Raw genomic sequence first — 13151 nt, 5'->3', positions numbered from 1 at the left:
TGACCCCAGATATTTGTTTATTTCGGGGAACACACAATATTTCAGGTAATCCTGTCTGGTACAGCACAATTAAAACTGAGTAGAAAAAAATATGCTGCCTTAATTTTACAAAAAAAGAGGGGAGTGGTGGTTGTTGAGTGGGAAGTTAGAGAAAACTTTCAGGGGAATAGTCAAGAGGACAAAGTATCTATTAGTCATAACTACAAAATAAAGGAGGCAATTGTGTCTAGCAAATGTGTGGTTGCTGTGCTTTAGGGGACACAATTTCCCTGAGTGGTCTCTGGGTCAGGAGAGTCATGAATGCCAGCTAAGACATTGATAGATGTTTTCTAGAAAGACACTCCACTTAGCAGGACAAGTTCTTCTGCAGTCTTGTGACTGATGTTTAGTTACCTCCTTTTCACTAGTCACTTCATTTTTCCTCTCCAGCACCTGGAGAAAAACATGATTTTTTTTTGAAACAGGGTTTCTCTGTGTGGCCCTGGCTGTCCTGGAACGTACTCTGTAGACCAAGTTGGCCTCGAACTCAGAGATCCACCTGCCTCTGTCTCCTGAGATCTGGGATTAAAAGAGTGTTCCACCACACCAGACTTCACACGAATGGTTTTTATCTAACACAGTAGGGGGGCCCTTGCTTTCTTTACGTGGACCACTGCAGAAAATCCAGGGAGTAGATGCTGTCATGCACCATAGTGGGATGTGAAAATTTTTGTTTGTGAAGAATGGCAGATATTATAGGATGGTAAATGAAAACCAAGATTGCATAAGGCTGCTATTCCAAACAAGCTTCCCCCGAATCCAAAGATCTCTCCTACCTCCCTATGCAGGGTAGGGACTTATAAAAACACTCACAGAGCTTTCCTGAAACAACTAGGGAATGTTTTGTAATTCAGTGTCAATGGCAGAAGAGAAAATCTTTTTCTGAATACTCTGAAACTATGTTACCATTCACATTTTTCTGCAACTGCTTCCTTTTATTCTGTTCTCTGTGACTCTCTGCTCCCCAGGGTTTTAATAGAAAGAATGTGAAGTTTCACTTTGTTCAAATTTCCACTTCTTCAAACTGTACTTGCTAAAAGCTTTGTGGTGGCTAAAGACTAATTCTAAAGAGTCGACAGACACTTCACACTTAACAAGACTGAGACATTAACAACTTTCTCCAAGGAAAAATAGCTGCTTCGGATAGTGGCTTGAACATTTACACCTTTATAGAAGGTTCCTGGTCTCATTTGTAAGCTAACATTGAAAAAAGGGCTTTTCAAAAATTGTGTGTGGCGGGGGAAGGAGTGGGTTGTGTGGGAATTGTTTAGAGTTCATAGCAGAAGAGAGTATTTTCTTTTCTGACTGAGACTAAGACTGATTGTTGTTTTGCTTCTGCTTTGTTTTCCATTTTTCCTTTGCTGTATATACTTTGCCTACTAAGAAACACTGATCCCTGGTCCTAAGATGAAAACCGACTCTTTGACGACTTTGTAGGAAAGAGTGGCAAATGGGATTCATTAAGACACCAGATTTGGTGGAGACTTGGAAGAGGTTTATTCTCTTGCTCTATTCACATGAACTTACTGACCCCTACTCACCCCTTCACTCTCCAGCACAGCACTGTAGAGTATACTTAACCTCACATCGAATGGTAACAAAGAACACGGCACGTGTCTCATCACTCTCTTGGGACTCTGGGATTCTTCCACCCACAGCCTGCCTTACATAAGAATTGAGGAACAAGATATCCCTCCACAGGGAACGGGCTCCAATAAGCCAGTTCATGCACTAGGGATAAATTCTGGTCCCATTTCTAGGGGCCCCACAAACTGTCCAAGCCACACAACCATCACCCACATTCAGAGGGCCTAGTTCAGTCCCATGCAGGTTCCCTAGCTGTCCGAGTCAGTGAGCTCCAACCTTGACCTCTTCGCTCATATACTTCCTCCTCCTCCCTCTCTTCAACTGGACTCTGGGAGCTCTACCCAGTGCTCAGCTGTGGGTCTCTGCCTCTGCTTCCATCAGTTACTGGATGAAGGTTCTATGATGACAATTAGGGTAGTCATCAATCTGATTACAGGGGAAGAACAGTTCAGGCATCCTCTCCACTACTGCCTGGAGTCTTAGCTGGGGTGGTCCTTGTGGATTCCTGGGAACTTCCTTGGCACCAGGTTTCTCCCTAACCCCATAATGGCCCCTCTATCAAGATATCTCTTTCCTTTCTCTCCCTGTCTGTTCCTCCCCCAACTCAACCATCCTCTTCTCTCATGTTCTTTCCATCTCCCCTTACTTCCCAACCTACCTCCTGCCCCTCACAGCTCCCAAGTTACTCAGGAAATCTTAGTTATTTCCCCTGCCTAGGGGGACCCATGCATGTCTCTCTTAGGATCTTCCTCTTTACCTACCTTCTCTGGGGTTGTGAATTGTAGTCTGGTTATCCTTTGCTTTACATCTAATATCCACTTATGAGTGAGTACATACCGTGTTTGTCTTTCTGGGTCTGGGTTACCTCACTCAGGATGGTTTTCAGGCTTGATAAAAGGGAGAGGGGCTTGGTCCTGCTTCAACTTGATATGCCAAACTTTGTTGACTCCCCATGGGAGGCCTTACCCTCTCTGAGGCATGGATAGGGGGTGTGGTGGGGTGAGTGTGGGGGGTTGAGCGGGAGGAGAGGAGGGAGGGGGAACTGTGGTAGGTATGTAAAATAAAAAAAAAAAACTTTTAAAGAAAAAAAGAATTGAGGAAAAATCTCATAAAATATGGTAGCATTAATTTATCATTTTATACTTGTTTTACCAAAATTCAATATAGTTTAAATTGGCCATTTGATGGTGGTATTTCAGCTCTTGGCTGATGTGGTCAGCATGAATGGAGGACAATGGAGCTTCTTGGGATTGAAAAACTTTGAAGATGGTAGAGTGGGTAGGTAGAGTATGCAACTAGCAGTGAGAAGAAAAACCAAAGGTGTGTGAGTTTAGGTACCTGGGATGGAGGAAACTGTATTAAGTGAAAGGAGGAAGACACAGAGAGATAAGTTCCACATTTCCCCTTGTACATGGGACCCACAATAAAGTCACATCATAAGCAGAATAATGACGTCTGCAGTCTGGGGCGGATGTTGGAGAGGAAAATGGACAAAATGAAGGATGTAAATGCACACTTGGTGTGGAGACCCACAGAGGTGTCCTAGTGAGAACTTACTCAGGGTCAGAGAATCTGAGCTTGCTTTACCTAGCAGAGCTGCATAAGGAGATATTTGATCATGGGTGTGGTTACCAGGTAGGTAGAAGGTTTACACTTGGCTGTACAGTGTGCTTTGACCTTGCAAGGGGAAAGTCTCTTGCAAGTGTGTTGTCAGAAGCCTTTTGAATAAACCATTGAGGTTGTTGGGTATTGATCCAGACCCTTCTGAAGCTGTCCTGTGTCTCTGCCTTTCTCCTCATTGTCTAGGCCTATTATTCTACATAATATTTCCTTACCCCTCTGTCATAAGAACCCTTCAAAAGGTGGGAGCTTGCATCCCACAACTCTGTCCATGCAGAAAAATATGTGGTACATACTGAACTCCATTAATATGTGCAACTAATATATAGTAACTATATTTTTCTTTTATGTCTTCAGAGATAGGGCTTATATTCTTGGATGGCCCAGAACTGACTATATAGACCAAGGTAGGTTCAAATTCTTAATAATATTCCTGCCTTAGACTCTTGATTGCTGGGTCTACAGACATGAATCTCCATGCTTGGCAATAACTATCTAAGATTAATTACCTATGCTAATGGTAATCTCTGAAAAATATGTTATTGAAATATTTAGATGAGGAACCACAATATACCATTTCCCAATTCATATTAATTTTCATAAACATATACATTTACTAAAAATCAAAACTTTTTAATTTTAATTTTATAAAAATAAATGATACACAATTATCTTAAGATAATACTCTATGTGGAATTTTATTAGCTAATTAAAAATATCTATACTGAGGGATATTTAGGTAAACACTGAAGAAAAACAATGTTGAACATTTGTGGAATGTCATGTTTCAGCATTGCTTGAAAAACTAAATTATCTTGTCTTTTATTACATGTAAAAGTATATCTTGTGTGTGTGTGTGTGTCTGTGTGTGTGCGCGCATGTGCACATGCCCAGCATCACCCACCACAAGATATTGTAGAACACTGTCTAGAACATTCTTAGTGAAAGAAAGCATGCTGTATTATTTTATCCAACCAAAATTTTATTCATAAGTGGAAGAGCAAGTATACATCTTAAAATATGTAAGAATCCAGAAAGTATGTGAACATAGATTTCTACTGAAAAACAAAACAAAACAAAAAAAAAAGTAAGCAAAGGAAACCAAACTACCAGACAATGAGTGGAAAACATTGAGGAAAAGAGACTGGTGGTATGCATGCAAATGATTAGAATGTTTAACAACCATGGAACATATTGATACAGCAGACAACTGAATACTATATACCATGATAATATAGAAATATAAAATGATAGAATGCTGACTGGATTGACCCTAAGCATATAAGAAAAGTGTAGCAAAGCATAATAGGACAAAGGTTGAACTTATCTGTTGCATCAGGAAACAACACCCCAGTAGAATAATAATGGTGACATCCATTTATGTCATTATGTAGAAGAGATATTTTCAGTAAAAAATGGAATACAGGAAGGAAATCTGAAAGCCTTTATTCACCAAAAAGATGACCCAATGTTTTATTTATAAAAAAAAAAAAGCCATGAATAATACAAAAAAACCAGATAGCTACATAATCCTAGTAGAACAAACACATCAATTCATCTTTGTCATATCAAAGACTCAAAATAATAAAATACATATACAAAAAGGAAATTTATTGATTGAGTGGTTTAACATAATATATCATGAATTTTATAAATGAAGATTAAATTTTGTTTTTCTTGCTGCTATGAAGAAATGCCTGGCCAGCAGCAACTTAAGGAAGAAAGGGTGGGTTGTTTTTTTTTCTGTTGTTTTTTTGTTTGTTTGTTTTGGTTTAAAGTTTGAGGAAGTCCAGTCCAACAAGGGCAGAAAGGCACAACAGCAGGAACTTGAGATGACTGGTCACATCACATCTGTAGAGAGCCAGCAGAGAAAAGACCAGAAGTGGAACTGAGCTATGAAACCATGTGTGGCCCACTTCATCCAATTAGCCTTCACTTCCTGAAGGTTCCACCACCAGCCAAGATGGGGACCACAACTTCTGGGGAACAAATAAACAGACATGAGCTGATGTGGGCTAGTTCACATTCAAACCACAATGTTCTGCACCTGACCTTTATAAATGTATAGCCATCTTATAGAACAAAAATGAATTTATTCTAACTCCAATAGTTCTGGATTTTTTTTTACCAAACAAGTTAATTCATTAAGTTTGAATTTGGCTTCACACAATTCTAAAGGCACAGGCAGAAGGCAGAGAGATTCTTTGCCAGAAAAGAACATAACTCTTCCACATTTCTCTACAAGCAAATTCCAAAGGCCTGATATACACATGCTCTGGTTAATATAGCAGTGACTACTAGACTTGGTAGCAGTTTTCTATACCAGTTATTTCTCTGGTTTATTATAGCAGTGACTACTAGACTTGGTAGCAGTTTTCATACTAGTTATTTTTCCTGTTGCTGTGATCAAATACCTGACAGGAAATGATTTAAGGAAAGATGTGTTTTCAAAATTTGAGAGGAATAGAGCCCAAGAAAAGAAAAACAGAAGGAGTGTGAGACAGCTGGTTACATTATGTTTATGTTACATCTACTGAGAAGCAGAGAGAAAGCGACACCACCAAACCTCCAAAGCCCACCCCAGTGACTCACACAAGGCTGTGTCTCCCAAAGGCTCCACAACTCTTACAGAAAGAGGGACTATCTGGAGGCCAAGTACTCAAACACATGAGCCTGTAAGGCCCATGCAAAGCACAACAGAGGAAATGTAAGAGGGAAGGAGAGCAGGGTAAAAGAAAGAAGGGAGCAACCAAGAGAACTATATATAACTGATTATATACAAAGTAAGATGAAGTTTAGTAATTTCCACAGTGAAGAAATAATATAAATCTCCTTTTCTAAACTCAAAGAAACCATAAATATCATAAATGAATAAAAAACACTAACAAGCACAGAAAAATTAAATACTTAAGTTATATTTTGACTAAAAACGATGAAGGACTGCTTCATTCAAAGAAGATAGAGTAGTAAAAATTAAAGACAAATATTAAAAACATAAATAAGAGTATTAGACAATAAATGGTTAATTGACATTCAGCTGACTGAATAGATTTTACAAGTATGCACAACCTCCATTAAATTAGGTTTGATGTGAACTTTCACTATAACTGAATTTGGTTGTTTCTTTTTATCAATTATTTTGTGCAGTCTACTCATGGAACATTGCATAAAATTATATTTAGTAACAATGCTGGTGTTTCTCTCAGACAGTAAGGTTCTAATCCCACAGTCTTCAATCTTAGTTGAATTATGACATTCAATTCAGGTTTTTGGTCTCTAAAATATATAAAATGATTTATTTCCATAAAATGCCTCTCTTCTAGTTGTCCAGTCTCTGTTCTTCATGTCCCCAAATGTACTGGTTTAAAAGAACATCAATTTATTATTGCTCATGAGTTTATGAGCTGACTAAACATATTTGCTGATCTGAGCTCAATTTGGATGATTTGAGGTTCATTTTTCTCCTATCTTTTTCAGGGTTGGGTGGGCTGATGAGGAAGCCCATGAGTTAGATCAATTCCCGTTTATCTTTGTGTCTCTCCTATCTCACTAGCAGGCTCTGCTCAACATGTTCTCATAATGGTGGCAGGGGTCCAACTAGGAAAGAAACTGTGGTGAATAGCTTTATCACATGACACAACTTGTAATCACCTGGGAAGAGAGTCTCAGTGAGAGATACCTACATTGGGTTGGCCTATAGGCTTATTTATGGAGGATAAATGTGAGAATATCCAGTTCACTGTAGGCAGCACCTTCCCTAGACAGGGGTTCCTGGACTGCCTAACAATAGAGGAATAAAAAGAGCAGCGAAGAAGCAAGAGGCATGTTAATATTTTCCCTCTTGCTCTTGACTGAGGGTGTAATGTGACCAGCTACTTCAAGCTTCTGTGGATGGGATTGCCCCACAATACTGGACTATAACCTGCACTTGTAAGCAAAATAAACCCATTTCCCTTAAGTTGCTCTTGGCAAAGATATAAAAGTATCACAACAAAAGAGATAAAACTAGGACACAAAGCCTCTACTTGGTATTGGTCAAAGAAAATCAAATAACCAGACACAGCATTAATGTGTAGGTCATTAACTATGGTGGGAGAGTGGAGCTGGGATATGTGAAAGGGCCGAGTTATTAATTTGACCAGTTCAACACAGAATGTCTGATGGGCTATTGGGAGATGTACTGATTTCATTTGGACAATGTTCAAAGATGGTCATAGGACCCATAAAAGTTTTGATTATGCATTTCTAAATTAAGAGGAATAATTAACTTTTATTTTCATTTGCATGGCAGAAGGAAGTGAGGCATTCTTGAATACACTATGGATATGAAGTAAAGAGCTGAAACTGTAAAACCAATATGGGTGATCTAAACCTATTTTTGACCTTACATTGACATAAGAAGTACAAGAATTCATTTAGCAGCAATAAACTAGCAAAAATTGAGGGAAGATCACTTTAGAGGTTTGAAAGTGGCTGCCCTGGGTAATTTGACAGAAAATGAATTATTAGGGTAAGGGACGTAGATCAGTCACTGAAATTAATGTTTTACTTACACATGATTTTTAGTGGTTGTTTCCTTTAAAGAATGGCATATAACTTTTTAAAATTTATCTTGAATATATCCTTCACTTAAGTATAACTGCAAAGCCAGGATTCATTAGTGAGTGAAATAATAATCACAATTCTGTTACAAATAAGAAAGTTTCAGGTTTTGAAAATCTTATCTCCTGTAGCTTTTGGCTTCTTTCCCACAAGCTCGTTAAATGCTTGATTCTACTCTGGGCATCATCTAACTGATTTAGTGCCGTGTGGGTTTCTTGATGACTTTTATGTGGGGATCATCTAGTACTCAATCTCATGGTGCAGTGGTAATAAAGTCAAAGAAGAAACAGTACTGAAAACATGGTAATTTTGTCTGTCTCCTGCTTTTAATACCATCCATCTCAAGAAGGAAGGGCACACAGTGTTTACATATAGAATTCCAAATATACAGCTAAAACAACTGATTCTCCTAAGGAGTGATCCAAAGATTAAAGACTGAAGTTTCCCAGTCCCGCATGGTCCTGACTGGGCAGCAGCCATTTTTATAATTAATTCTATTAATCTATGTATCATATGTGTCTCATGGCTGTACTTGTATTCTATTCTTTCTAGCTCCCCTGGTGATCTGCAGCATCTCCCTGACTCCGCCTTTCTTCTTCCTCTTGGATTTTTTGCCTGGATACACCCTGTGCTTCCATAGGCCAGAACAGCTTCTTTGTTAACCAATAGTAGCAACATATTTACAGTGTACAGAAAGACTATCCCACAGATAGCTGGGGGTGTAGTACAGTAGAAATGTTTTTGCCTAGTGTACACAATGATCTGAGTACAGTTTCAAGTACCATACAACACATGTGGATCAGCAATAGTAGAGAGGGTGCCTGAACTGGCCTACTCCAGTAATCAGACTGGTGACTACCCTAACTGACATCATAGAGCCTTCATCCAGTAACTGATGGAAGCAGATGTAGAGACCCACAGCCAAGCACCAGGCCAAGCCCTAGAACTCCAGTCGATGAGAGAGAGGAGGGATTCTATGAGCAAGAGGCATCAAGATCATGATGGGGAATTCTACAGAGACAACAAAACCAAACTAATGGGAACTCATGAACTGTGGACCAATAGCTGTGGAGTCCCCATGGGACTGACTAGGCCCTCTTCATAGGCAAGACAGTTGTCTAGCTTGAACTGTTTAAGGGGCCACCCGGCAGTGGGATCAGGATCAGTCTCTGGTGCATGAGCTGGCTTTTTGGAACCCAGTGCCTATGGTGGGACACCTTACACAGCCTTGGTGCAGAGGCAGGGGCTTGGACCTGCCTCAATTGAATGTACCAGGCTTTGCTGACTCCCCATGGGAGGGAGGCCTTGCCTTGGAGGAGGTGGGAATGGGATGTAGGTTGGGAAGGAAGGCTGGGGGGCAAAGGAGGGAGGAGAGGGGGATCTGTGGCTGGTATGTAAAATGAATAGAAAATATCTTGATAATTAAAAAAAAAAGCATAAGAAACGCTGATGTGGTGCCATGTCTGTATTCACACATTCTAGAACATGAACAAGGATGATCAAAAGTGTAAGGCTAAGGCCAGCTTATACTGTACAGTGAAACCCAGCCTTTTTTTTCTTTATTATTATGTGTTTTAAATTTTATACATCAGCCATGGGTTCCCCAGTCCTCCCCCCTCCCGCCCCACCCCCACCTTCCCCCTAGCCCCTCCCCTCCATTCCCATGTCCTCCAGGATCAAGGCACCCCTGGGGATTCATTTCAACCTGGTGGATTCAGTACAGGCAGGTCCAGTCCCCTCCTTCCAGACTGAGCAAAGTGTCCCTGTGTAAGCCCAAGGTTCCAAACAGCCAGCTCATGCACTAAGGACAGACCCTGGTCGCACAGACTGGATGCCTCCCAAACAGATCAAGCTATTCAATTGTCTCACTTATCCAGAGGGCCTGATCCAACTGGGGGCTCCACAGCCTTTGGAAACCCACTCTTAAAACAAATGCACACATGTACACATCCACACATACAAATAAAAAAAATTACTAAATGATTTAAATATAGATTATATGCATGTCTGTTTTATCTTTATTTTAAGTTATTTTTACGTTTTATTCTTTCATTGATCCCTATTTTATTTTTTGTTTCTTTAGATATTTTTAAAATTTATTTTTAATTAAGGTGGAATTACCTCATTTTTTCCCTTTCCTTTTCCCCTTCAGCTTCTCCCACACACCCTCCCTCCAATCCCTGCCACACACCCCTCAAGCTAATAGCCTCTTTTACTTGGATTATTATTGTTACATACCTGTGTGCCCTCAAGTTGTGTGTGTGTGTGTGTGTGTGTGTGTGTGTGTGTGTCTATGCCAGATTTATAAATGAACTCCTTATTGCTCTCCAGTACAAAGTGATCAGCCCTGAAAACATATATACACAAATAACACCAACAGACTCAGAAGGTTGTTCATGGATGTTTAAAAAAATAAACATAGCGTCAAACTTTGAAATAGTATTTTTAATTTTTTATGTTATTTTATTACATCCCACTAAAATCTAGTGATATTAACTTCTCCTAAAATATAATTTTTGCATATAAATATTGAAGTATATTAAAATAATATGAAATTTGGAAAATTTCTTTGAAGCAAAAAATACACGTGGTATGAATTTCTCATCTCTCTGTGCTCACATTGCAAGGTGTCATTACAGTGGGAAAATATGTAACAATTAGGAAACTCACATTAGGATGATGATGGCCTATTGACTATATTTTATACGAACATTCCTCCCTTGCAATGCTAACACATTTCAAAACTTAAAAGAAATAGCTATTTTAAAAATTCCATTACCAGAACTTATCTCTTCCTTGGGTTCTTTCTGCTATTGGTACTTAAAAATTAAAATACTTTGTAGATAAATAGAGCTTCACAGATTACACACACAACTTTGGACATTAATTCTGACAGTCTATAGGTTGAAAATGAAAATGAAATTCTTCCTTTTTGTGGAACTATAAAGGACAATTTCATAGTTTTCAGATTTTTTCTTATATATTTAGTAAAAAAAAAAAGTGGACTGAAAGGGTAATTTAAGGACAAGCTCACAGTTGAACTTCTTTTTAAGTGTGTATCATTACTAGGAAGATAATAAAGGCCCAGCTTTGTTTCTCAGAGGAGGCAAATGTTATACTGAGATTTTATAGGGTGCATGTAGTAAAAGCTTGACTGGGAAGACTATTTCCTACCCACCATCTCCTGCTCTCAGGAATCATGCTTCAGACCCGTGCCAGTCATAATGTCTGTTTCTCTGTGTTTTGGGGAGTACTACAGTAATAAAACTGAGTAATTCTTCACTCATTCATGAAAAAGTTTGAATTTGGGATTCAGTAAAATTATCATAAACTATTAAATCATACACAAATTACAACTCATCTATCAGTATATCCTTAAGTGTTTTATTTGTACTTAAATTTCTTCTTTTTGAAGAGCATTACTATTTTAATATTTTATAGTATTTAGCCTTTCAAAACTTTAAATATATTAATGTACATTGAAAAAAATTCAAGGTAAGATTTAGGGGAACACATGTTTTCAATATATTATTTTTTCTGAAAACTTGAAAAATCAAAAAATATTGAAACCTACATCTTAGTATACCTGGAGACTAAAGAAATGTTCAGTAATTGACTTCAATCTTGAATTTTCTATGGCAAAAAAAAACCCCTTATATAAGTTGTGTTTGGAAAGAACTTGTTTCTGTATGTTGTTAAGTAACTAACATTCTGTAAATTGGAGATAAACAGTAAAATTATGGAATGTAAATGCAGCAATTCATCACTGAACAGAAACAGTCATTTTCAGGGCAGTGGGAAAATATAATTCAGTCACATGTTGAGACTATTACTAATTAATGACTTCAAATTTATGGAATACAATGGTTTATTGAAAATAAAGATAATTAGGGCTGGGAAAGTTGGATCAGCAGTTTGCTGCTCTTTCAGAGAAACTGAGCGCAATTCCCAAGCACCCACATGAAATGGCTCAAAACTGCCTGTGGCTCTGGCTATGGAGGCTCTAACTCCCTCTTCAGGCCTCTTTAAGCATTGCTCTCATGTGTGTGTGTGTGTATACACACACACACACACACAGAGAGAGAGAGAGAGAGAGAGAGAGAGAGAGAGAGAGAGAGAGAGAGAGAGGAAGCAAGGAATGGAAACAATGAACATAATTACTTACCTTTCTTATTGCTGCCCAAACACCGAAACACTGGACACAAGAGTTGGAAGTAGACAGCATGGGTGTCTAGTATGGGTGGACTATGAAACCTCAATCTGGCCTAGTGTCCTACTCCCTCTAGCAAGGCTCCACCTCCTAATTAGTACACAACTTCCCAAAGTGTCACCACCAGCTTTGGATCTGTGGATCAAGTGTTCAAACACAGGAATCTGAGAGGAACATTGCACATTCAAACCCTAACAATCCACTACCCTTCAAATTTCCAAGGAAAGAGGGCCATCTCTGCAGACAGTGACTGTGCAGTGATTCAGATGTTATTGTGAATGTTAACCCCATGGGGGCATTTATTAAACTAGCTGGCCCACAATGGAAATTATGGGTATGGAGCAACTGCAATGCTCAGGATCATTGCAAAATGAGACTTAAACATCTAAGATCACTCTAAAATTTTAGGTTCAATGGTTCTAGGTGCTGCATATGTACCTAACTATCAGTGGTTCTAGACAATAGCATATAAAGAATTACAACTGCAGGAACAGATTCCAAGTAATTATTATATAACTTAATCAAAGGATAAAAGAATAAAGATGTTCGACCAAGTCAACAGAATCTAGAAGCCAAAGTATCATTCCCTACCCCCAGGCATTTTAGGGATTAGTGGAGACAAACTACACTGGACACTATTAGAGATTAATCACCTTCAGTTTTCTGAACTTGAAGGAAGTAAAGAGACTTAGGACAGGAGCCAACATTATCTGCATCATAATGATTTTGCTCCAATTCTTGGTTCACTAAAGCAGATGGAACCTCACAGATTTGTGGAAGTAGGATATTATTCTGTTTTAAATATTCAGAAACTTTCTGACCACATAAAGGGAGAAATATAATTTCATTTTATGTGTTCTTTATTAATTTTAAAGGTTTGTTATTAGTTTTTTGATATTCAAGTTTTTTTTTTTTTAATTTAAATCCATCCAGATTTAGCTCTGTCTTACAAGGACTTTGGATGAAGTCATCATTCCCATCTTGAGAAAAGTTGAACATACTGAAAACTACGTTTCTTGAATATGTCAGAATACTAATGTCACGAGCAATCCAGGAGTCTGGAGGCAAATTCAGACAGCCAGAGCCAACATCA

The sequence above is a fragment of the Onychomys torridus genome, chromosome 23 (assembly GCF_903995425.1).
Source record: "Onychomys torridus chromosome 23, mOncTor1.1, whole genome shotgun sequence".
NCBI classification, from domain to species: domain Eukaryota; kingdom Metazoa; phylum Chordata; class Mammalia; order Rodentia; family Cricetidae; genus Onychomys; species Onychomys torridus.
The sequence above is the reverse complement of the archived record's forward strand: the minus strand, read 5'-3'. Positions refer to the sequence as shown.